This window comes from Sarcophilus harrisii, chromosome 2 (genome assembly GCF_902635505.1).
Source record: "Sarcophilus harrisii chromosome 2, mSarHar1.11, whole genome shotgun sequence".
NCBI lineage: Eukaryota > Metazoa > Chordata > Mammalia > Dasyuromorphia > Dasyuridae > Sarcophilus > Sarcophilus harrisii.
In genome coordinates this window covers 583,539,594-583,563,203 of record NC_045427.1, presented here as the reverse complement: position 1 = coordinate 583,563,203, position 23,610 = coordinate 583,539,594, and the positions used below count along the sequence as shown (strand labels likewise).

The 23,610-nt window shown below is 35.4% G+C and overlaps 1 protein-coding gene across 3 annotated transcripts in view; it reads left to right on the top strand.

The window, feature by feature from the left end:
- Positions 1-23,610, top strand: part of SLC16A12 (solute carrier family 16 member 12) — a 117,115-nt gene that overhangs the window by 49,222 nt on the left and 44,283 nt on the right. Inside the window, exon 1 of one of the 3 annotated variants that reach the window (XM_031956019.1) lies at positions 19,920-20,071. The exons of the other annotated variants lie outside the window; for them this stretch is intronic. The gene's annotated coding sequence lies outside the window, so the exon portion shown is untranslated. Of the gene's footprint in view, positions 1-19,919; positions 20,072-23,610 lie in introns of those variants that run through there. 3 annotated transcript variants of the gene reach the window in all.

The window sequence follows — 23,610 nt, the reverse complement described above, 5'->3', positions numbered from 1 at the left end:
TTTTTATTTTAAGTTTTGAGTTCCCACTTCTAGCTCTTCTTCCTTTCATCTCACTCCCCTCCCTGAAATAGTTGTTATTTATCCTTTATTCTTGAAGGGACATTGGGAAAGTGATGCTGTGACATGCAAGTGAATTGAATTGGATTTAAGTGAGGGAGGCTTGTGCCAAGTTATAGTCTCATTTTCTTCTCCAGAGCCATCTGTGTTGAGTAGCAAGGTATAGATCAGGATCACTGGCGATGGTTCTAGATGTAGTGGGAGACTTTGACCTTTTAAAGATCTTTAACAGATTTCAGTTTGATTTGAGGCAATGCTGAATAAGTAAGCAATCAGATATAAATAATATTTGTGTAATTATGTAAAATATTTATATATACAAGAAAACTTGAGTAAAAGAAAAAAAGAAAGAAAAAAATAAAAAAAATTAGCATGCTTCACTCTGTATTCAATCAATATCAGTTCTCTTTTTGGAGGTGGATTTGGGTGATTTTGAATTTGGAGAGACAAGACTTACTGAAAAGATGTTTGTGTTCCATATAGAAATGTGGTATTTGGTCAGAAGGGCTGAATTAAGAGGAAAGATGAACTCAGTTTTTAAAATGTTAAGTTTTTTTTTTTAGTATTTATTCCATTTTTAATTTATGAAATAAAACAAGCATTTCCATGACATAGTAGAATAAAAAAGATGATTATACATGAAACTGAAAATCTATTATGCACAATTTGTTATTCCTTTTAAACATATAATAAAGTTTTCAAATAAATTTCATCTTCTTTTTCCTTTTTTTCTTCCTTTCCCCAGAGATGACTACCATTAGATACAAATATATGTATGTAAGATCATTCTATACATACTTCTATTTATCAGTTATTTCTCTGGATACAGAGAGCATCTTTATTCATATGTCCTTTGTATAGTAAATTGGGGTATTTATAATGGTCAAAATGACCAAGTTTGAAGTGACGATTATTGAAGGTATCTATCAGCTGAGATGTGGAGCTGGAGCTAAGGAGGGAGATTAAGATTGTTTATAAAGTTTTAGAGATCATCTCTTCATGGAGTTAATAATTGACTTCTCAAGGGAGAATGAGCTCATGAAGGGAAAGAATGCTCAAGAATGATTACCTTCTTCATGGTTTTGAAGTTTATTTTTTATTTTTATAGAAATTCCCAATTAATAATAATAATGATATTGATACAATAATAATAGCTAGCCTTTATATAGCACTCTAAGGTTTTTAACTCATAAGTGTCTGAGGCATAGTTTGAATTCTAGTTTTCCTGACTCCAAGTTCATTGCATGTTTCCCTTCCTTGTAAAGAATAATTTTTGAATCATAATTGTCCAGTGAACAAAATGTTACTAAATTCATTCTCTTTCACTAACTAGAATACATTATTTGATATACTAAATGATTCAAAAGTTTTACAATCAATCATCTGCAGATAGCAAGGATTAAGTTGGGTTGGAAGTACAGTGAGTTCAGCCTCACAATCTCATTCCTCTCATCTTCCCATTATTAATGATAATTTCGTCGTTGCATATGTGAACAGTAGAGATCTGGCTTCTCTGTTAAGTTTCTAGCTGTTATCTTACCTACAGAATGTAATTAGGAAATTAAGGCCAATCCAGACCAGATGTTTTAGTTGATTAGATTGGACTGTTCATCCAAACATGGGATTTTTCATCATATTAAGTGTCAGAATCGATTGGAATAACTAGGTGCTTTTTGGGGGTGAATATAGACAAAATCTGCATTCTGTTCCAAAAAATCTATTATTGATCCTTTTGGATTAGTGTAAACAAAATTCCTTTTCGTGACACCAAAAAGACTTATTTATGTAGAGCAGGTGGAATTATAAATAAAACTCAAAGCTTTCAGTTTACTCATCTATAAAATGCTAAGGCTGAACTTTGTGATCCTTAAGGGCCTGTCCAGCTTATAAAATCAAACTTGAAACCAAGATTTTTATGGATAATCCACAAATCACAAAGACTCTCCTCCTTGCCCTCTACAATAAATACGATACTAGATAAATGACGGGACTTTGCCATCCTTAGATTGTATGATTGATTGTCTGAATACAAAAAAGGCTTTCACATTATTCACTAAATTTAAAAAAAATTGTAAATTGTTATTTATTATATTTCCCTCCCTCCCTCCTTGTAGTAGACCTGGCAAACTTTCTGATTACTTGGATTTAGAAACCAGATGGTCAACATTTTAAGAACAATAGAGACAACTAGGGGATGTAATGAATAAAGCAGGGGGCTTAAAATGAGGATGACCCAAGTTCAAATCCTCTCCCTTCCTGAGATGTCAGGGAGGGTGTGAAGCTGCTGGTCATGTGGCTGTTGGTCTAGCTAGCTTCTTGACTCAGCTGCACAACCAGCAACTAGGAGTATGGAACCCAGGCCCAATCTCTCCCAGGTTCTCTTCCTGTCTTTCTTTCTGCCTCCACCCACCAAAATCGTTATTTCCTATACAACACATCAGGACTTGCACAGAGAGTGGGCGGGGGCCATTCTTTATCCAATCATGTATATTAATAGGGTATAGTCCAATTACTATTTAGCCTCACGGGCTTGGGACCTCAGTGCATCAACTCAAGCCTCAGCCCACTACAAAATCCAACCTCAGACACTTGCTAGTCTTGTGACTTTGGGGGGTCACTTAACCTTACCTATGTTAATTTCCTCAACTATAAAATGGGGATGTTGATAAAAACAATAATGGCACCTGCCTCTGGATATTGTGAAGAATTTATAAGGTGCTTAGCATGGTGTCTGGCACAAATTAGACCTTGAAAATGCATGTTCCTGTCTTTCTGAGATGTGAAATAATGCTAAGTATACGCTGTAAAAGAGAGATGTTAATATGTTTTCCTATGACTAGAATTATAGATCTATTCATAGATACTAGAGGTATTTCTATTCCCTTATTTTATAATTCCCTTATTTTACAAATGAGTATACTGAGGTCTAGAAAGATTCTATAAATATTCTAAGCCACACAGCAGAGCGGATTTCACTCAAGTTCTATCACTTCAGTTTCCAAATTCCTTTCCACTGAATCCACACTTCCCCATGTTAGCGTTATATATATGGAATTTGTGACATTCCTTGCTCAAAGGTCTTTTGGGCTTACTTTCTATATTTTAACTGTTTTTCAGATAGGCATGATTTCCAGAAATCTGAGAATCTGATTGGATAATGTATAAGCATATATTCATTTTAAAAAAACAATTACCTTAGTAAATATAGAGTACTGAAATAGGTGCTGGAAATTCACTGGCCAACACAATCTGTCTCCTAAGAAATTTTTGTCTAAGGTCATAGAGCTCAAAAGCTTTAAGTGTTTGGAGGGAAATTAATTGAAGTTAAGCAGATAGAAGTGTGAGTGCTGAAAGGTTTGCCTGACTGGCTAGATTAACCAGTCAAGGAGGATTTAATGAGGAGTCTTCAGAGGGATACATTTTTAGCAGGATTTTGGAAGGAGGGAATGTCACAATTTCAACAAGTTATTTAATGTTTTTTATGTTTCAAAGCACTCTGGTAGTTTGGTAGGAAAAAAAAGAGCTCTAGATGGGAGATAAAAAATAAATGTCATGCCATGTTTTGTATATTCTTCACTATGTCCTCTTAATTCCAAGTTCTGTAACTTAAAATTTTTAATTTTAAAATTTTAAATCAGTTGATGTGATCTATCTTGGTCTATCCTTTGTTATCCCTCCTTGAGGGTTTTTAATTCGTTTTTGAAAGTTTAAATTAATTTTCATTATTAGGACCTTGACAACCATGGCAAATATGTTCTTGACAACTATCAACAACCAGGAACATATTTAAAAAAGAGAAAAAGAAGATTGTCTATTAAACTGTGAATCTGTATTGTACTTTTTTGTTTTATTTTTTAAGTATATGTAGCATAAATCATAGCACCTGTCTCTTTCCTTTCACCCCACTAGTGCCAGCACTCCTTATGTCTTGGGCTTGTTTGCCTACCCAATTTCTCACACTTTCACATAGGTACATTCTTGCAAATCACTCTCTCAGGGTAACAGGTAACCCTGGGATTGGGAGAATTATACTCTTATGACTAATACTTATCGTTCAAATGTGTTTCCCATAGAACAAATTAGCCAAGATGAACTCTATTAAATTTTAATTAGAAATGTTTACTAAACAGAAAACAAAACTATAACGACAACAAAATAGCCCATCTGTAAATGAGGGAATTCTCTCTCTCCAGTGCACACAGTGTCTTTGGTGGGGACAATGAGTACAAATTTATAGAACTACAGCCAAAAAATACATGAATAGGGAGCACACTACTACAGAAGGTCTGGATTGCAGGACTTCATGATGTCTTTTGTCTTCCTCAGAAATTATATGCTTGAGAATTTACTGATCTAGGCTCTTTGGGCTGATTAGTTATCTAATTCTATTGGTTATTAGTTCTAGGCCATTCTACCTCTGGGTTTCTTTGCTTTCCTATGGGAGGGCTGTCTCTCTGTTGGTTGCTCTCTTATTGAGGCTGCATAAATTTAAAGATTTTTAAAGTCTACTCTGTTGGATGGATTTCTGAGGTATTCCTACGTTGCAGGTTTTAGGTAAAGAGGGTAAGTTCTGAAGTCTTTCCTAAACTCTAAATTCAGTTATGTTCCAGGATTAGTTCGTCTCTGACTCTTAAGCTCAGCTCTATTCGAAATCAGCTATTCTTTGAGACCTAATTAGTTCATTTTAGCTCCTAGAAACAGATGGAAAGCCCACTCCCGAGTACTATTCAGCTCTTCCAAGCATTTGGTGGTAGTGAAGGCTCTGAAGCCTGATCTAAACCTTTCAGAAGGATCAATTTTACCAACTTAATTTTCCAAAGTAGGATTTCTTATGTGAAATAAATGACTTCCTCCATTTTGTAGTGAGAAACCAAAACCTACATTTCTGCTATTCAAGACACAACTTCTATACAAGGCACAACTAGGCAATATACATCTATCTCACAATTGGTCACTAAAATATTTTAGCTATCAGGGTTTTTTAGCTATCAATGTCAAAATTCCCATATCATTCATGTGCAAAATAGGCAATGGGAAACAGATCAATTTGTATCTCACCTCTCTCCATCATGCCCCATTACGCCTATTCTCCCTATTTTTTACTTCCTAGTCCAGTTAACTTTTCTTCACATTTTAATAGTATTTTATATTTCCAAATACATATAAAGGTATTTTCAACATTCATCATTGCAAAACCTTGTGTTTCCAATTTTTCTCCCTCTCTCTGTCCCCTTCCCCAAGACAACAATAATTCAATAAAGGTGAAACATGTGCAATTCCTCCAGATATATTTCTATATTTGCCATGCTGCTCAAGAAAAACCAGATCAAAAGGGAAAAAAACATGAGGAAGAAAAAATAAACAAACAACAACAAAGGTGAAAATATTATGCTTGCTCTATATTCAGTCTCCATAGTTCTCTCTCTGAATGTGGATGGCACTTTGCATCAGTCTATTGGAATTGCCTTGAATCACATCATTACTGAAAAGAACTAAATTCATCACAGTTAATCATCACATAATCTTCTTATTGTGTACAGTGTTCTCTTGATTCTGCTCCCATAACTTAGCATCAGTTAATGTAAGTATTTCCAGGCTTTTCTGAAATCATACTGCTTCAGATGACCATTTCTTGAAGAGCTTAGTCATGCTTATTTGACCCTTATTTTCAACCTTCAGATTATTCTGCCTTCTCACCAGAAATCTTGCCCTGCTACTCTGTCCTTATCACTTTATATTTCCCTTTATATGTTCTTCATGAGGGAAAAGATTATTTTTTTCCCTGTATTTGCATCCTCAACAAAATTCTTAATATATTGCCAGACACCAAAGACAATGGTTCTAGCACTTGGGGATATTGTGGATCTCATAAAATCCTTATGGGCTGCATATTTGACTCCTCTGCTGTATCCTACATTATCTTTCTCTCTTGCCACTTTCATTTGTAAATATTCTTATATGGATTTGGCTCAGTTGATTTTCATGATATATTTATATGTAGTTGTGTTTTCCCCCTACTAGTTTTCCTAGCAACTACTCTTAATTTTTCACCATTCTTTTCAATATTGCTTTGCCTATCATCTTTTCATTTTGCTTCAACTTCTTTATGTATTCTGCTTTCATTTGCATTGAGAATATCAATTTCAATGTTGTTCAGTTTTTCAATTATGGACAACTTTCTGACATATTAAGAATATCAACATTTAGATCTAAGACAATTCTGAAGAACTTATCATGAAAAATGCTACCTATACCCAGAGAAAAAAATTTTGGAATCTGAATACAGATCGAAACAGGGTTTTTTTTAAGTTTCTTTTGTTTTACTGGGGTTTTTATTTTGATCTGTTTTGTTTTATTACATGTTTAATATGTAAATATGTTTTCCATGATTACACATGTATAGCCTACACAAAATTGCTTGCTTTCTCAATGAGGTGGGTGGAAAGGGAGGGAGAGAATTTGGAACTCAAATTTTGAAATGAATATTGACAGTTGTTTTTTATGCATTAAAAAAATTTAAATTTATGCTTTGTGATCCTTAACTAAACTAACTAAACTGTGATTCTTTGTAAATACTAAAACTCTGTGATTTAATTTTTTTTTCTTTTTTTGATTTGTAATAGTCTTTTGTTTTTCCCCAATTATTTGTCAAAATAATTTTTAACATTTTTTACAAGATTTTTAGTTTTAATCTCCCCCCTTTCTTTCCTCTCCTTTATTGAAAATAGCAAGTAATTTGAGAGAGGCTATATACATGGTATAATATAAAATATTTCCATATTAATCATTTGTGAAAGAAGAAACAGATCAAGAGGAAAAAACACATGAGAAAGAATAAAAAAGTAACCTGTTTTGATATGCATTTGGAATCCATCAATTCTTTATCTGGATGTGGATAGCATTTTCCTTAATGAGTCTTTTGTACTTGTCTTGGATCATTGTGTTGCTGAGAAGAGCTGAGTCATTCATAATTGATCATCATACAGTACTGCAGTTATTGTTTATAATATTTTCCGAGTTCTGCTCCTTTCACTTTTTATCAGTTTGCACAAGTCTTTCTAAATTTTTCTGAAATCTGCTTATTATTTATTTCTTTTCTTTTCTTTTTTCCAATTTATTTTAATAGTATATTATTTTTCTAATCGCATGTAAAGATGGTTTTCAACTTTCATTTTAAAAAATCTATTATAGCTTTTTATTTACAAGTTATATGCATGGATAATTTTACAGCATTGACAATTGCCAAACCTTTTGTTTCAATTTTTCCCCTTCTCCCCCCAACCCTCTACCAGATGGCAGGTTGACCAATACATGTTAGATATGTAAAAGTATAAGTTAAATACAATATTAGTGTACATATCCAAACAGTTATTTTGCTGTTCAAAAAGAATCGGACTTTGAAATAGCGTACTATTAGCCTGTGAAGGAAATCAAAAATGCAGGCAGACAAAGGTAGAGCGATTGGGAATTCCATGTAGTAGTTCATAGTCATCTCCCAGAGTTCTTTCACCGGGTATAGCTGGTTCAATTCATTACTGCTCTATTGGAGCTGATTTGGTTCATCTCATTGTTGAAGAGGGCCAAGTCCATCAGAATTGATCATCATATAGTATTATTGTTGAAGCATATAATGATCTCCTGGTCCTGCTCATTTCACTCAGCATCATCAACTTTCATTTTTGTAAGATTTTGAATTTTAAAATTTTCTCCCCCTCCCCTTCTCTCCCTCCTGTAAGGTAGCAAGTGATCTGATATGCTATATATGTACATTGATTTTTAACATATTTCCATATAAGTCATGTTGGAAAGAAAAATAAGAACAAAAGGGAAAAAACACAAGAAAGAAAAAACAAAAGAGAAAAAGGTGAAAATAGTGTCCTTTGATCTGCATTCAGTCTTCATAGTTCTCTCTCTGAATGCGGATGGCATTTTTTATTCAAAGTTTATTGGAATTGCCTTGGATCACTGACTTGCTAAAAAGAGCTAAGTCTATTATAGTTGATTATCACACAATTTTGCTGTTGCTGTGTACAATTTTCTCTTGGTTCTGCTTGCTTCATTCAGCATCAGTTCATGGAAGTCTTTCCAGCCTTTTTATAATTTTTATAGAAGAATAGTATTCTATATATATATTCATATGCAATAACATTCACCAATCTCCAATTAATGGACATTCATTCAATTTTTAATTCCTTGCCACCACAAAAAGGGCTAGCACAAACATTTTTGCACATATGGGTCCTTTTCCTTTTTATGATCTCTTTGGGATATAGGCCCAGTAGAGACAGTGCTGGGTCAAAAGATATATATTGTTTGATAGCCTTTTAGGCATAGTTCCAAATTGTTCTCCAAAATGATTGGTGGGTTTCAAACTCCACCAAAAATTCCTTAGTGTCCCAGTTTTTTCACATTCCCTCTAACATTTATCATTATTTTTTCCTGACTTCTTACCCAATCTGATAAGTATGAGATGGTACCTCAGGGTTCTTTTAATTTGCATTTCTCTAATCAATAGCGATTTAGAGCATTTTTTAATGTGACTATAGATGCTTTAATTTCATCTGAAAATTATCTGTTCATATTCTTTGACCATTTATCAGTTGGGAAATGCCTTGTATTCTTATAAATTTTACTCAATTCTCCATGTATTTTAGAAGTGAGATCTTTATTAGAAACCAACTTTGTCATTCTTAAGAGAATTTTCCTTTCCAACAACTGCCACCACCACTAAGGAACAATGAACCCATATAGGACTGGGGCCATTTGAAGAATTCTGTCTTAATCATAGGTTGCTAATTTGAACTTTGAGTGCTAGCCATAGTCTGTCTCTAGGACTGTACCTGAAATTTTTTCAGCTTGGTATAACCTAATACAGATAAACTTCCAGTGGCAAACTCTTGAGAACATAGGATCACCAATAGATCAATATGAAGCACTGGAATAAGAGTCTTGTGAGAAGCTATTTTATGTAGTAGAGAATTCTTGCATTTGACTGTCCTTTTGAGACTGTTTGTGACATATAGATTAACTTATAAAACTATTTACTCAAATACCTTGATTTTTTGTTATGACTCTAACTGACCAATTAGTATTCAGAAAATCATACTATACAATAATTTTTCAATCTTAACACACATAATTTGTAATTTCAGTAAAGTAGGAAACTCCTGGATTGGGCTCACCAACACATATCATAACTCATCCATGATTTTCATAGGATACTGCCTTTATACTATTCAAGGAGCATAATAGACATTAAATGATTTGTCCAGGGTTACATGTCAAAGATATTATTTGACCTTGAGTTTTTCTGTCATCAATCCCAGAATTCTATGCAATTCTTTATTTGGTGTTGCTCAAATTATTCTCAGAAATAACATTTTATTATGTGTTTAATGTGCTTTGGGATTTTTTTCAGCTTTCATTTCAAAGATTCTCCCTTGAAGGGAAAATTATTTTGGCTTTATGGCCCATATCTCTCTTTTATATTTTGCTCATTGGTTCTCTTATGTGATACCAAAATGCTATGAAAAAGAACATTACATTCTAATAAGATCCAGTGCAATTGATTCTACTTACTTATTCATCAAGAGATAACACATCACAAGAGATTGTAGCCATTTACATAAGAATCCCAAGAGAGAAGGATGGAATAAATATTTGTTTTTTAAAAAAAATATTTACTTTAACCATACATATATAGATGGAGAAGACCAAAACTCTCAGGGTCCAAAGGATCCTGAAGGCCTATTGCAGTCCTCCCTCACCCCCCACCCAGAGCTGCATAGGCCACAGTTGGTTAGGAAAGTGAAAGGGTCTGTAAGAGAAGGTTATTCCAGAGTAGCCCATCCATGTATAAATTAAAGAATTCAGATTGTTCTATTCCATTCGATAACAAGCACTTATTAAGCATCTGCTGTTTGCCAAGCACTGGACCATGAGCTGTTGATACAAAAGTTAAACAATTCTTGATCTCCAATGTCTTACATTCAACTGAGGGAAGATGGAGGATGTAATTCAACATAAATAAGTAAATCCAAAAGATTTTGAGGAGAGATAGTTTATTAAAAATTAGAGATGTCAGGAAAGACTTTTAATAGGAGGTAAAATTTGTGCTAAGCTTAAGATAAAGATTCTGAGTTTGAGTTGAGGATGGAGTGGATTCTAGTCATGGAGAGCAACCTGAACAAAGGCATGAAGGCAGGAAATGGAATGTCAAGTTTAGGGGGTAAAAAGTCAACTTTGAAAGACAAAAATCTAGGCTGAAGATCTTTATCTTTTTTTTTTTTCTGATGCAGTTGAGGTTAAATGACTTGCCCAGGGTGTTAAGTGTCTGAGGCCATATTTGAACTCAGGTCCTCCTGACTTCAGGTCTAGTGCTCCATCTGCTGCACCACCTAGCAGCCCAATCTTTATCTTTGAAGTTGCATTAATATTCCTGAACTTGGCATTCCACTTGAATTTATTTCACTGATTTGCTGCCCACATCAGGTTTGGCCTTCAATTAACAGGGTTATATTGAATCCTTACTACGTACTAAATTTCAGATAGTCTTGCCTCTTCTTTCCCTCTCCCTCTTCCACTGTAATTTTGATAGTTATTAGAAGAGTGAAAAATAGTTTGTGATGAAAATGAAAAAAAAAGATTATTTGTGCTTTTGGGTAAGTACATTAAATAAGCATCTTAACAATTAAATATTTGATTGATCTCATTTATAGCAATGTTTCTAGGTGCTGTAAAGGACAGTAACTGTTGTTTTTTTTTTTGCATATTCAAGGGGGAAAAAGAATGAATTTATTTATATAGTAGTTTCCTATTGGAAGAATTGTTTTTTTCATTCTTTTTTTCTCTATTTATTAGTAACATTCTGGTTGAGAGTCTCCAGGAGAAAGTAAAACTCTTTTTTAGAAAAATGATCTTTTAAAAGATTGTCATGACCAATCTCAAAGTATAAACAAAAATCTAGAACTAAGTGGGACACTTTAGATAGGTCAGGATATTTGAGATTAAAAAAAGCAATTCTGTTATCTATTCCTGTTTTATTTGACTACACAGAAATCTACTTCAAAACAAAGCCCAACTACCCCAAGTCTTTATTTTCACTCTTTTTTTAAATCACATTTTAAAAATCAGCAAAGAAATCCAAAAATTACAATGTTGGGCTGGCGATGAGTTGGGGAAGAATATACTGACCCAGCTCCAGAGGGGATGATATAAAACTCCCCAGCAGCAGGACTGGTAGAAAGGATGCTTCCTTCCCATACTAATCATGAAGTTCCACAAGAGGAGCTCAGCCTGAATTTGGGTCACCCTGGAACCTGAGAGAAGTGCTAGGTGGTGGGCACATCCAGTGATAATGTATTGCTACCTTCCTACTGTCTCCTTAGAGACACCTCCTGTACCTCCCACAGGCCCAAATATCCATCTGTGATCATTAGGGTCCCTTCCAGTTCCAAACCTATTGTATCAGTTCCTCTCATTTTTAATGATTGGAAAATTGCAAAGAAACATAATCATAAAAAATAAACATTAGAAAGAGAAACAGCATTCTGATGGAGTACTGTGTCCCAATCCTCCAGCCAAGTCCCCTGTTGCTCTCTATCACTGCTTGGGGTTGCTCAGAGGTCCAATCTCATTAAGAAAGCCAAGGAGAGAGTTGAGTCATTAGTTGGTGAATTTGATCTCCCTATCTGAATCATTCTAGAAGTACCATTTCATCTGGGTCTTGTTGGAGGGTATATAAAGATATTTTGTGGTAAGATTTTGAAAACCCCTGAAAACTAAAGAGCTTGGTTTTTATTCAGAAGATTGTGCTATCTAAATGACATAATCAAGCTGTGTTTTGGGAAGATTCATCTGGCAGGGTATATAAGATGGGTTGGAAGGGAAGAGAGATGAAAAGCTTTTGTTTAGTTATTCTCTGTCCATCTTTCTCATCTGAATCTTCTTCCTATCTACTGATTTCTTCCCTATTGTCTTTGAACATGACCAATTATCCATCTCTCCCTACCCCTTCCCCTCTCTCTCCATCTCTATATCTCTCTCTTTTCTTTGTCTTTGTCTCTCTCTCTTTTCTCTTTGTCTCTGTCTCTGTCTCTCTCTTCTCTTTGTCTTTGTCTCTCTCTGTGTCTCTGTCTCTCTCTTCTCTTTTTCTCTCTGTCTCTGTCTCTCTCTTTCTTTCTCTTTCTCTTTCCACTAGGTCTCTGTATATTGCCCAGGCTGGAAGCACAGCAATCACTCATGACCCCAATTTTGCAGTGGATCTTATTTGCAGTGGTATCTTATTTTTTCATTGCATAAATTTCCTACTATACCCTTCCTCTTTCTCCCATCCCAAATAATTTAAAAGAAAGAAAAGAAAAAGAGAAAAAATCAGCAAAACTAAACAATGTGTTGAGAAGATCTGATAATAAATGAGATGTTCCATATTTCTGGACTCCTAACTCTTCAAGAGTTACTGTCCTTAGAAACCATTACATTGAATTCCCAATCCCTATATTTATGCCCACCTGCATTTTTGACTTCCTTCACAAGCTAATTGTACAATATTTCAGAGTCTGATTCTTTTTGTACAGCAAAATAACATTTTGGTCAGGTATACTTATTGTGTATCTAATTTATATTTTAATATATTTAACATCTACTGGTCATCCTGCCATCTGGGGGAGGGGGTGGGGGGTAAGAGGTGAAAAATTGGAACAAGAGGTTTGGCAATTGTTAATGCTGTAAAGTTACCCATGCATATAACCTGTAAATAAAAGGCTGTTAAATAAAAAAAAAGAGTTACTGTCTTTTCATATCTCTCTTTGGGGGCCAAGTTCATTTCTTGCAATGTTTATTTTCAAATATTTGTAATAGCTCTTAACATTTATACTGTTGTAGTCATGTGTGTACTGTTTCCTTGATTATAACTCATACTTTGTATTTTGTATTCATTTGGGTCTTTTGAGAGTTCTTTTTATTTATCATATCCACTGTTTCTTAGAGCATGATTCTTTCATCAAGTAGGCATGGCATGAAAGAGGGGGACATATTTTGCCTAATACTTGTGAAGATAGTTTTCAACATTCACCTTTGCAGGGTTTATGTTCCAAATTTTTCTCCCTTCCTTCCCAACTCCCCACTCCCTTAGGATGCAAATAATTCAATTTAAGTAAAACATGTGCAATTCTTCTAAACATATTTCTACATTTATTTGATACCTTTTTTTTTTTTTGGCTGAGGCAATTGGGGTTAAGTGACTTGCCCAGGGTCACAGAACTAGGAAGTGGTAAGTATCTGAGATCAGATTTGAACTCAGGTCCTCTTGACTTCAGGGCTGGTGCTCTATCTACTGCACCACCTAACTGCCCCTTTGATACCTTTCTTAATAGATCTACTGATAAAGGCTCATGCCAAAAGAAAAGTATTGTGATAATTTGAATTTTTTTAAATTTTGAAATAGCATATATGCTAAATCAGTAACCTTGGAAATATTCCAAATGCCATATAACTTGCTTATGATTCAAGCACTGTGAACAACTATAAATCATGAAGATAAAGATCTATAAATCACTATTGAGTTTGCTATCCTACATTCCATTGGAACAGAGAATGAACTCCAAGGAAACTTTAAAGATAAATTTTGCACAAAAGAAGGAAAATCACTTTTTGGGCTTTGTTCATCCATTCTGAAGTTTTTTTAACCATAAAAATGTCCCTGATGTTCAGATAACTCCTCCTGATTTTTGAGGATGAGGGCCAGGGGACTCTTCCTCCCATACCTGCCTTAAGTCATTATGCTGGTTATATACTCTAGCAGTGGCTGAGGAGAAATAGCAGATTCTTTAAGGGTTTCCAGAGAACTAACATCTATCTCCTAGCTTTTCTCTTTTCTGGGTATCAGTGATCTTCTCAGGCTAGGGTGTATACTATTTTTTTATTATCTAATCAAATTCTTGATTAAGGTCCCAACTACTCTGCCTTTATTCCTTCTTACATGCTGCATTTTTAGTGATCTTTTATCAAGTGGGCATAGTATGAAGGAGGAGGTATAGTTTGATAAGTCTAGTTTGACTGTATATAGTTCATTACCTATGATTGATCAATGAAGCAAAAGGAATAAGACTAAATAAAATGTTTAAATGGTCATGTGGGCTGAGTGGCAATACCTAGGTACCTTTCAACCATCTTGTAGACATACTCCAAACCTTGGAAGACCTTTAATGCATTTAGATTCAGACCTCACTATCAGATGTTGCATGTAGGTGGAGCAGTAGGTATTGGATGATGGGACTAGAAGCAGGAATACTAGAGTTCCCATCTGGACTCCAATAATAGCCTTGTGACCTGAGGTAAGTCACTTAATATCTTTTTGCTCCACTTCCCTCAATTGTAAAATAATTTGTTGTAAGGATCAAGTGAGATAATATTTGTAAAGCACTTAGCTGGTGCCTGGCACATAGTAGGTACTTAATACATATTAGTTATTATTAATATTAGTGTTATATGTTCCAACTGGAAACAAGCAGGTATTTCTTCTCCAACTGTTTTTCTGCTTATGATTTCTAAAAGAGTCAATATCCGTTTGGGGCAGAGTATAATGGTGGACCCAATGCACTGATTCTTCCTTCAGATCCTTTTCTTTGCTCATTGTGCTATTTTTGGCTAAGACCTCTAATCTACTTTCCATTTCTTGGTGGGGCATATGGATATAATTATATGGATATATATTATTATTCATTACTATCTCATTGCTGATGAAGAAATGGGGTAGACTCAACAAAGACTTTGTCACACAGACAAATTCTTCTTTCCATACCATAATTCTTTCCTTTCCTTGAACCAGCATGTTTGTCTGAACATTCTTCTGCATTTCTACTCCTTTTGGCAGATATGGCCTCATAAAGTATCATCAGCTAGGACATTGAAAATTATTGTCATAAAATTATTATTATTTTTCATTATTCAGAGATTACATGGAACTAGGAAATGAAATCAATACCTACAAATACCTGGTCTCCTCCAGGCAAGACACTAAATGTGAAAATATCAAGAATAAATATATTACCAAATATTAAGTGAAATATAGGCACTCTGAAATAAAAACTTAATTTGAAGAAAAAAGTATGGGACAGGTATTTATTTCCAAAGTACACAAGAAATGTTAAAACCAAAAATCCCCTCAAAAGTAGGCACTGACAAACTTAAAATAGGATTCACTAACTTATAACTACAGTTATACTCCCAGCTTCTTGAGAGGCTGATACTTAAATTCATTAGAACATAAATCTTTGGGATTTCTAATTAGGCATTTTACATTTCACTGCAGTTCTATGCTATTTAAATAATCCTCCATATGTCAGCTGCTAAAATAATTAATCTTTGGCCAGTCCTCTGGTTGGTAGCTATCGCCTCTGATATAGAAATTTCTCCTGGTATCAGTCAGGAGTTCCAGACTTTTCAGATTCATGAGGTTGTCCTCAAGCCCAGACATATCCAACAAGAGGCTAATGTTTGGTCACCTACTCAGAAATTCAAACAATTTGAAAAAGGCAACTATGGGGCCAAGCACAATCTTGCCTACAAGTCTAAAGAGCAAGAGCACTGTTAGCCATGTGAGAGGATCAAAGCAAAAGTAAACACCAGTTTTAAGGCATTTTTTCAGAACTGTAAAATCCAATCCATCAATAAGGTTTTTAAGGTATTTTAGTAGCATTTCTCCTCTGATGCAATAGATCCTCAGTTCAAGGGTTTGAACAAAGAGTCCTTTTATTAAAATCATATTCCATTACTTTCAGGTAGTAGTTCTCAAAGTGGCTAAAAGGCAGTTAGGGAAAAAAAAAACAAATAAAAATGGTCACTGAGGCTACAAAATAGTCAGCAAAAAGGTTCCCTGGGTCTCAGGAGCTCTCTGACAAAATTCTAAAAAATTACTTCTATACTCTTTTTGCCCAATGGACTTGCAGCTGTGTCTCTGAACAATATACATGGGGGGTAAAGCTGATCCAAATTGCCTCAGATCTATACCACTACCTTTCTTGCTTGCAACAGTCCTGGCTGTTATTGTGGGAGTATTTGTGTTTGAAAGAGAAGAGGGTATATATAAACTTCTACTTCCCAATTTCACCAATATTTTGTCCCATAATAATATAGGATGTACTTGGTGTGATGCTAAGCATTGGGGATGCAAATACAAAGGAGGAAAATTTTTCCTTTCTTAAATAGTTTACATTTTAATGCAGGGAGACAAAAGATACACATAATAGATAGTTGGGAAGGAGGCAGAGGTATGATAGAGCCAGTTTAAAGCTGGTTGTTAAATTTTCAGTGTGAGTATTTTACACCTTGGAAATTGACAAATGCTACAAATTAGAGCTTGATTATTGTTTTGTTGATTTACTAAAATTAAGAAAATAATAAAGAAAATGCTAACAATGGAATTTAGACTAAGAATTATGATGGTTGTTAAACATTAACAGCATATTCCTGGGGCAGGAACACTAATAAGAAAGATTTTACGTAAAAGTAATGGGTTCAACTGTATCATTCAAGATACAAGGATTTTCTGAAGTGAAGCTGGGAAAGAAAGGCATCCTAGTCATGGGGAATGGCACTTGCAAAAGCATGGGCATTGAAGGTAGAGTGGTATGTGTGAGGAGCAGAGAAAAAGACCAATGTAATTGCAGAATGCCGGAGAAGGAGTAGGGTACAAAGAAAGTGGAATAGTAGATTGGGTATAAGTTATGAAAAATTTTAAAAACTAAATAGAGGAGTTCCTAGTTTATCCTAAGGTAATCCTCAATAAGCCATTGAGGGGGTTTGAGTAGGAAAGTGATATAGGATAAACATCTATGTTTAAGGAAAACCAATGTGATTGTTGAGTGAAGGCTGGACTAGAGTGGGGAGAAACTTGAAGCAAGACCAAGTGAGAGGTAGTTGATATAATTTAGACAAGAAGTGATGAAGGTGATTTATTGAACGTAACCTAAAGTGACATCTCTGCGTGGAGCTTATCAAAGAACTAAGATCCAGGAGTGGAAGCAAAAGGGGAGATTTCAACCCTCTCCTTGGATGAAATCCTTGTGACTTTAGCCAAGCATAAATATGTCACTAAAGAAGTATTGTCCAAATAGTTGTCCTGAATATTTAATATTTGTAGAAATAGGGAATTTTATGGTAGTATTGGGACCAGGTCATTATAACTAGAAACTAAGGAATGGCTATCCTCAAGGAATCCATACTCCTTGATATAGGAATCAATGTAGATGATGCAAAGAAATAGTGGAGAATAATGCAAACCATCATTAAAGACTATTAAAATTTCCTATCTGTTGACTACCTAAAAAGAAATGATCTGCTGTTTAGAATTTTAGTTTAGGTTGCTGTCTTTTGTGGACCAACAGATGACAAATCCCCTTTTACAGCTACAGATTCCAAAATATCTTAAATAAACTACTGGAACCAGACAATTGTCCCAGACTGAACTTTTGCCCCAACTTTCCCAGACACAACACTGATTCATAAAAACATAATGACATTGTTTTTAATAGATGTTTTAAAAGCTTTCTAAGTATAAGGACTTGACAAAGGAAATAAAAAAACCCCAACATATTAGAAGAGGATGAGATGTTTTTTCTATTGCCCTAAACTTAAGTATGCTTTCAATGAGTCTGCAGAGATGAGCTTATATTCTAATACTTTTATCCATCTATAAAAAGCTGTTATTTTTATTACTTGTGCAATAGTCCCTACAGTATTATATAAGGGAATTATAGGAAGACAATTTATCCCATTTCTGAATCTCAGATGAGAAAAGGATGAAACTAAGATAATTATCATAATTAATTATAACAATCACATATTTATATACTGCTTTAAGACTTTCAAAGTAACATAATACATTATTTTATTTGACATAACCCCTAATATATTAGCAAAAACATGCATTCCAATTCAGCCTGTTTCTAGGACTGAATGAGGGGCCTGAGCATGCTTGCCTGAATTCAGTTACTTTCCAAAGTGAATGTAAACCATTTAGTGATCTGTTATAACAACTATTTATTGCATAGTAGTTCATAAGTAGATTTTGTCTTGAAAATTTTCACTTAATGTTAGGAAAAAATGTATTTTATTAAGAAAGAGACATACAAGAGGAACTATTCTCCAGGTGTCCCACCTTCTATTCTATCTCTTTATTAATCCATAAGCGTGACTATTTTACTTTTTTTTACTGAAAGCCCAACACTGGCTGCCCTTTGCTTATAGAAATACATGTAAGCACATCCTGGGGTCTCTGCCCCAGCCTATCTCTTCTCTTAATTCAGATGTCCTAACCCTACAGCTTTGTTTCCTCTCACAATGTTCTGTGTATCTCAGAGGGCCAGTGAGGTGGTTTTAATGCTATCATTCTCACATATACCCCTCAGTGTCACCTTTACCTGGTGCCAATTAATAGCTCTTCAATACCCCTGAAATCAGTGATTACTATACACCCTATCAATTTAAACACTTGAGTTATTCTCAATATTTATTAATAATATACTCCCAATTAACTTTTTCACAGAAATATTTGCTGAGAAACTAGCAACAAAGTTCAGAAGCATTTCCCCAAAACTGAGGCACTCTTACTGCTTGGATCTCTGTCCCCAGTAAGGGTGGTCTCAAACTATAAGTGGTAGCTACAAGCTACTAAGTTTACTTCTGGATACATTATGGTTAATGCTCGCAGGGTATGACATCTCAGCGATCCAGATGAGTCACTGCAAAAGCAGACCATTTCCTCAAGACTGGTTCCTTTCTGGGCTTGGCTGTTGGACCTCAGGACCTCCAATTTTTCAATATCTTAGGTGGTCCTGTAGTACAGTAAAGAAGACATAGTTAGGAGATGGTCTCATCTTAGACATAGGCTTATATATATTTGCCATTTCAGAAAAAAGGAAGGTATTCTTTTCCTTCACACTGCTTCTCTGGAGCTCAGAGAGTAACCCCTATAGCTCATGGACAGCAGGAAGGCAAGAGAAGTCATGCTCTTCTCTTGGACTCCTTTGTGTACACACTCAATTCTGACTCAGAAGTCTGTTAGTAGGCTTTTTTTCCACTTTGAAGCAAACAGGCAGGAAACTGTCAAAGGATACCTGTACATGCACTGAATTGGAGCAGGGTTGTGTCATCTTGTACTTTCAGAAGCAGGCTGAGCTATTCTGCATGGTTTGTTGATACTAGACAGAGAAGATTTTGTATAATTAAACAACCAGGTCCTCACTGGCCCATCTTCCCCCACATTCCCCACATCCTAATTCCTCTAAGAACTTTTATAATCTGGTGTCTTGTAACCTTTCCAGCCTTGTTTCATAATTAGGTTGGATGGATGGTTGTTGAACTTCGTTCTCAGTGAGAACCAAAATCTATGTTAGGGTCAAGGTACAGCGTGTCCAAGTGTGGCTGATAAGACTAACATGAGCATGGAAGGCTCTATCACAGGTTAGACACAAATAGTCCACATGAACACTTGGAGTGGAGATGATTAAATTTGCCCATCTCCTGTCTCCTTTGAATTGCTGCAGTTCTGCTTTTCCCATAGAACACAGTGCCTTAGTAGGGGCCAGCATGCCCTGCCAGATGGTCTCATGCCAGTATTGTCCATGCTTCACAATTGATTCCAAAGTTCTTCAGAGAGACCTTATATCACTTCTTCTGGCCTCCAAGGGAGCACTTGTCTTATGTGAGGTCTCTGTAAAATAATCTTTTAGGCAAACATACTTTTGACCACATAGAGTCCAGCACAATTTGAGCTCAGTTATCTGATGCTATTTCCCATTTGGCTGCTTCAGTTTTATAGTCCTGCCAGAAATCATGCCCTGGAGGAGGAGCTAAACTACTCAGCTCTAAACTCCCTAGGGCCACACTTCATCTTCTCCCCTCCTCCCATTTCCTGCCTATTACCATGTGCACTTCCTGTCTTCCCCTTAGTTCCTCCTCCGTATCTTTTTTTCCGGGTCACCATTTCTCATGTTTTGGCTTTCCTTATTAAAATGTAAGTTCCAAACTTCTGTATTTGTATTCTCATCATTAGATGGTTCTTGGAAGACTGAAAGATCATCGAGAAATAGAGAGATTTATATATGAAATCTTTATCTCTATCCATATCTATATACACAGGTAGATATCGATCTGGGTAGGTAGATAGATGATAGAGGGAATGAAAGATGGATAGGGGATAGACATATGGGTAATAGGTGACAGATGATAGAGATAATAGATGGATATGTAATAGAAATGATGAAGATAGACAAATAGACAGACAAATAGATTGATGATAAATAGATGGATAGACCGAGTATTTATTAAGCACTTAATGTTCCAGATACTGTATTAACTTCTGGGAGCACAAATAGAATCAAATTAAAAGTTCCCTATGAGTAAGGAACTTGCATTCTAATATGAAAAAAAAGCACATAAAATGGAGCTGGATCACCTCCTCTTCCTCATGTAGCTAGAGAAGGTCTAGAAGTAGTGTGGAAGCTGATTATTGGCAAGGTAAGATAAAGATTTACCCATCAGAGCCTGAGAACCCAGAGTAGACTCCAAGGTTGTTGTGGGGGCTGGGAAGTGAGAATTTAATAAATATATCTTCTCCAGGAATGTATGATTAGATCCTCAGGGGTATAAAAGATATTTTTTATGTGTTAAGTTCCAGAAAATGGTGGAAGAACTCGTTAGTGTAATATCATAACTCTTTATAGTTCTGTTGACTGATCTTCATATATGCATTCTTCAAAACAGGAGTGAACTGGGCTCAGTATTACTTAGGACATTTAATTGGAGGCAAAAATGGAAAAGAGAAATGATTCTGCTTATTAATGGCATTGTCAACAAATTAACAGATTGAGACATTTGCATTTTCTTGAAATTATCCAGGATTAATTATTCTGTGGATTAGAATAAAATGAATAAATTGCAGAAATTTGTAAGAGCTTGAAGGAACTTTAGAAATCGATTTGATTCCACCTCCTTATCGTACAAAAAGAGGAAGCTGAGAATTTTTAGCCTCTTTGATTGCTCTGTGAGCTGTCAGCCAAACCTTCCCTTGATGTTTTGCAGACCAAAAACTGCATAAATCACTGTCTATTTATTCTGGATCTTCTGTAAAGTAGCCTCCTCTCTCGTAATAAGTATCTCACAGAATGCAGAGACTATGGCAGTTTCTGTAGCAAAGGTCAATATGCAGCTTGAGGCCCAAAGATCTTGGACTGACAGCCAAAAATTTCTGGTTAAAGCAAGTAATTATTTACTGCCCTGTTACTGAGAAAAACAGCAAATAAGAAAAAAAAAAAAGTACTTCCAAAGCAAAAATTAGGGAAAAAAGAGGAAAAGGGAGTAATGATACTTTTTAAAAAAATAATATTTTGGGGGAGAGGATAAAAAAGGTGATATGTCTTCATTAAGTTGTGTGTGATCCTGGACAAGCTACTACATCTCATTTAGATTAGTTTTGTCATCTGCAAAGTGGCCCTACTAGCAGTACTTACTTTGCAGTGAAGTTAACTGTAAAAATTAAATGAGGTAGTAGGGGTCCTCAAACTTTTTAAATAGGGGGCCAGTTCACTGTCCCTCAGACTGTTGGAGGGCCGGACTATAGTAAAAACAAAAACTTTGTTTTGTGGGCCTTTAAATAAAGAAACTTCATAGCCCTGGGTGAGGGGGATAATCGTCCTCATTTGCTGAATCAGGACTGGGGGCTGCGCCATAGTTTGAGGACCCCTGACTGGTAAGGTATGCATAGAGCTTTGTCAACATTAAAAAGCAGTGTATATAGCAATAACAACAGGAACATATCAGAGTTGTGATGATCAACTCCGAAGGAGTGCTCTTTTCAGCAGTGAGGTTATTCAGGTAAATTCCCATAGACTTGTGATGGAGAAAGCCATCTGCATCCAGAGAGAAGGACTATGGGGACTGAATATGGATCACAACATAATATTTTCACCTTTGTTATTAATGTTTACTTGCTTTTTTTCCTAATTTTTTTCCTTTTAGGTCTGATTTTTCTTGTACAGCATGACAAATGTGGAAATATATATAGAAAATTGCACATGTTTAACCTATATTGAATTACTTGCTGCCTAGGGGAGGATGGGAGTAATGGAGGGAGAAAATTTTGGAATCCAAGGTTTTGCAAGAGTAAATGTTGAAAACTATCTTTGCATATATTTCAAAAATAAAAAGCTATTATGTATAAAAACTGTATATAAATGCCAGTTTTACATAGATAGGGCATCCAGGTGGCACAACGGTTCACAGAGTGCCAGTCTTGGAGTCAGGGAGTCACATCTTCCTGAATTCAAATCTAGTTTCAGATAACTTAGCAGCTGTGGGTCACTTAACTTTGTTTATCTCAATTTCCTCTTCTATTTAATGAACTGGAGAAGGAAACAGGAAAGCACCCCAGTATCTTTGCCAAGAATATACCAAAGGGGTTCACAAAGAGCCAGACACATGCTAACATATGTAGAGAATGCAGGGTTCTTTTGTGAAACTAGGGAATGTGAAGTCCTTAAGGGCAGAGAGAAAAGATTTCTTTCCCTTCTATTCTTCTTTTACATTTTTTCTAGATTTTTGCTTCATTTTGGCTCCCAGGTAGTCCTGCTTCTTTCATGGATGCTTCTCTGCACAGCCAGTTATTCATACACTTACAGACACTGTTGTGAGGACAGTTGATAATAATAGCTGATAATTAAATAATCCCTTTTGGCTTTGCCCAGGTTCAGAGTACATTTGGATAATAGTTTATTCCAAACTCTGGCCCCAAGCCTGGCTAATGCATCTTTAAGTCAGACCATGCCCGATGACACATGAGTTTAGTGCAAAAGGTATTTAATGAACCAGAACAGCAAAGTAAACAACAGAGAACTGAAAGTACCTGCATTCTATCTGAGTAAATTTGCTGCACCCATATCTGCTGCCTCTTCCTAAGCCTGTAGGGAAATACTAATTAAACACTCTAGTCAATGCATCTGGTTTGTTTCTTTAGCTTTATGGGAGAGAGGGTGTGGCTCACTCATTCTCTGCACCCGGTGAAGATTATGGTCTGAAGCTGTCCAGCTTAATCCCTTGACTTTCAACTTTGGTACAGAAGTTACAAAACAGTTGTCATCAGAATCTGGATGAGATATTGATGTTTCAGGACACTATAACCATGCCTTAGTTCATGTCTCTCTCAACTGTAATCATCTCGCTCACAGATGTTGCTTTTTAATTTTTTGAGACTTAAAAAAAAATCTTTCATGTTTAAGTATCTTCTGATCCAATCAGGGTGACACTGTCACAAGCTGGTCTGATAAAATGTCTATTAAGAAGTGTAGAAGATTTTCCTCAATGAGTGGTAGTTTTTTGGTCACCTGCACTGTGAGAAATGAAGTCTGCCCACAGTTTTGTTCTCTATATATTCATTTGGTGCTCAAAGGCTGTAATGTCAAACTCAGACAGAAACAAGGTTCACTAATCCAAACATAAATACCCCCAGGAGGGCATATTGAATTAATTTTATAAGATAGCATTACTTATGCTTTATTA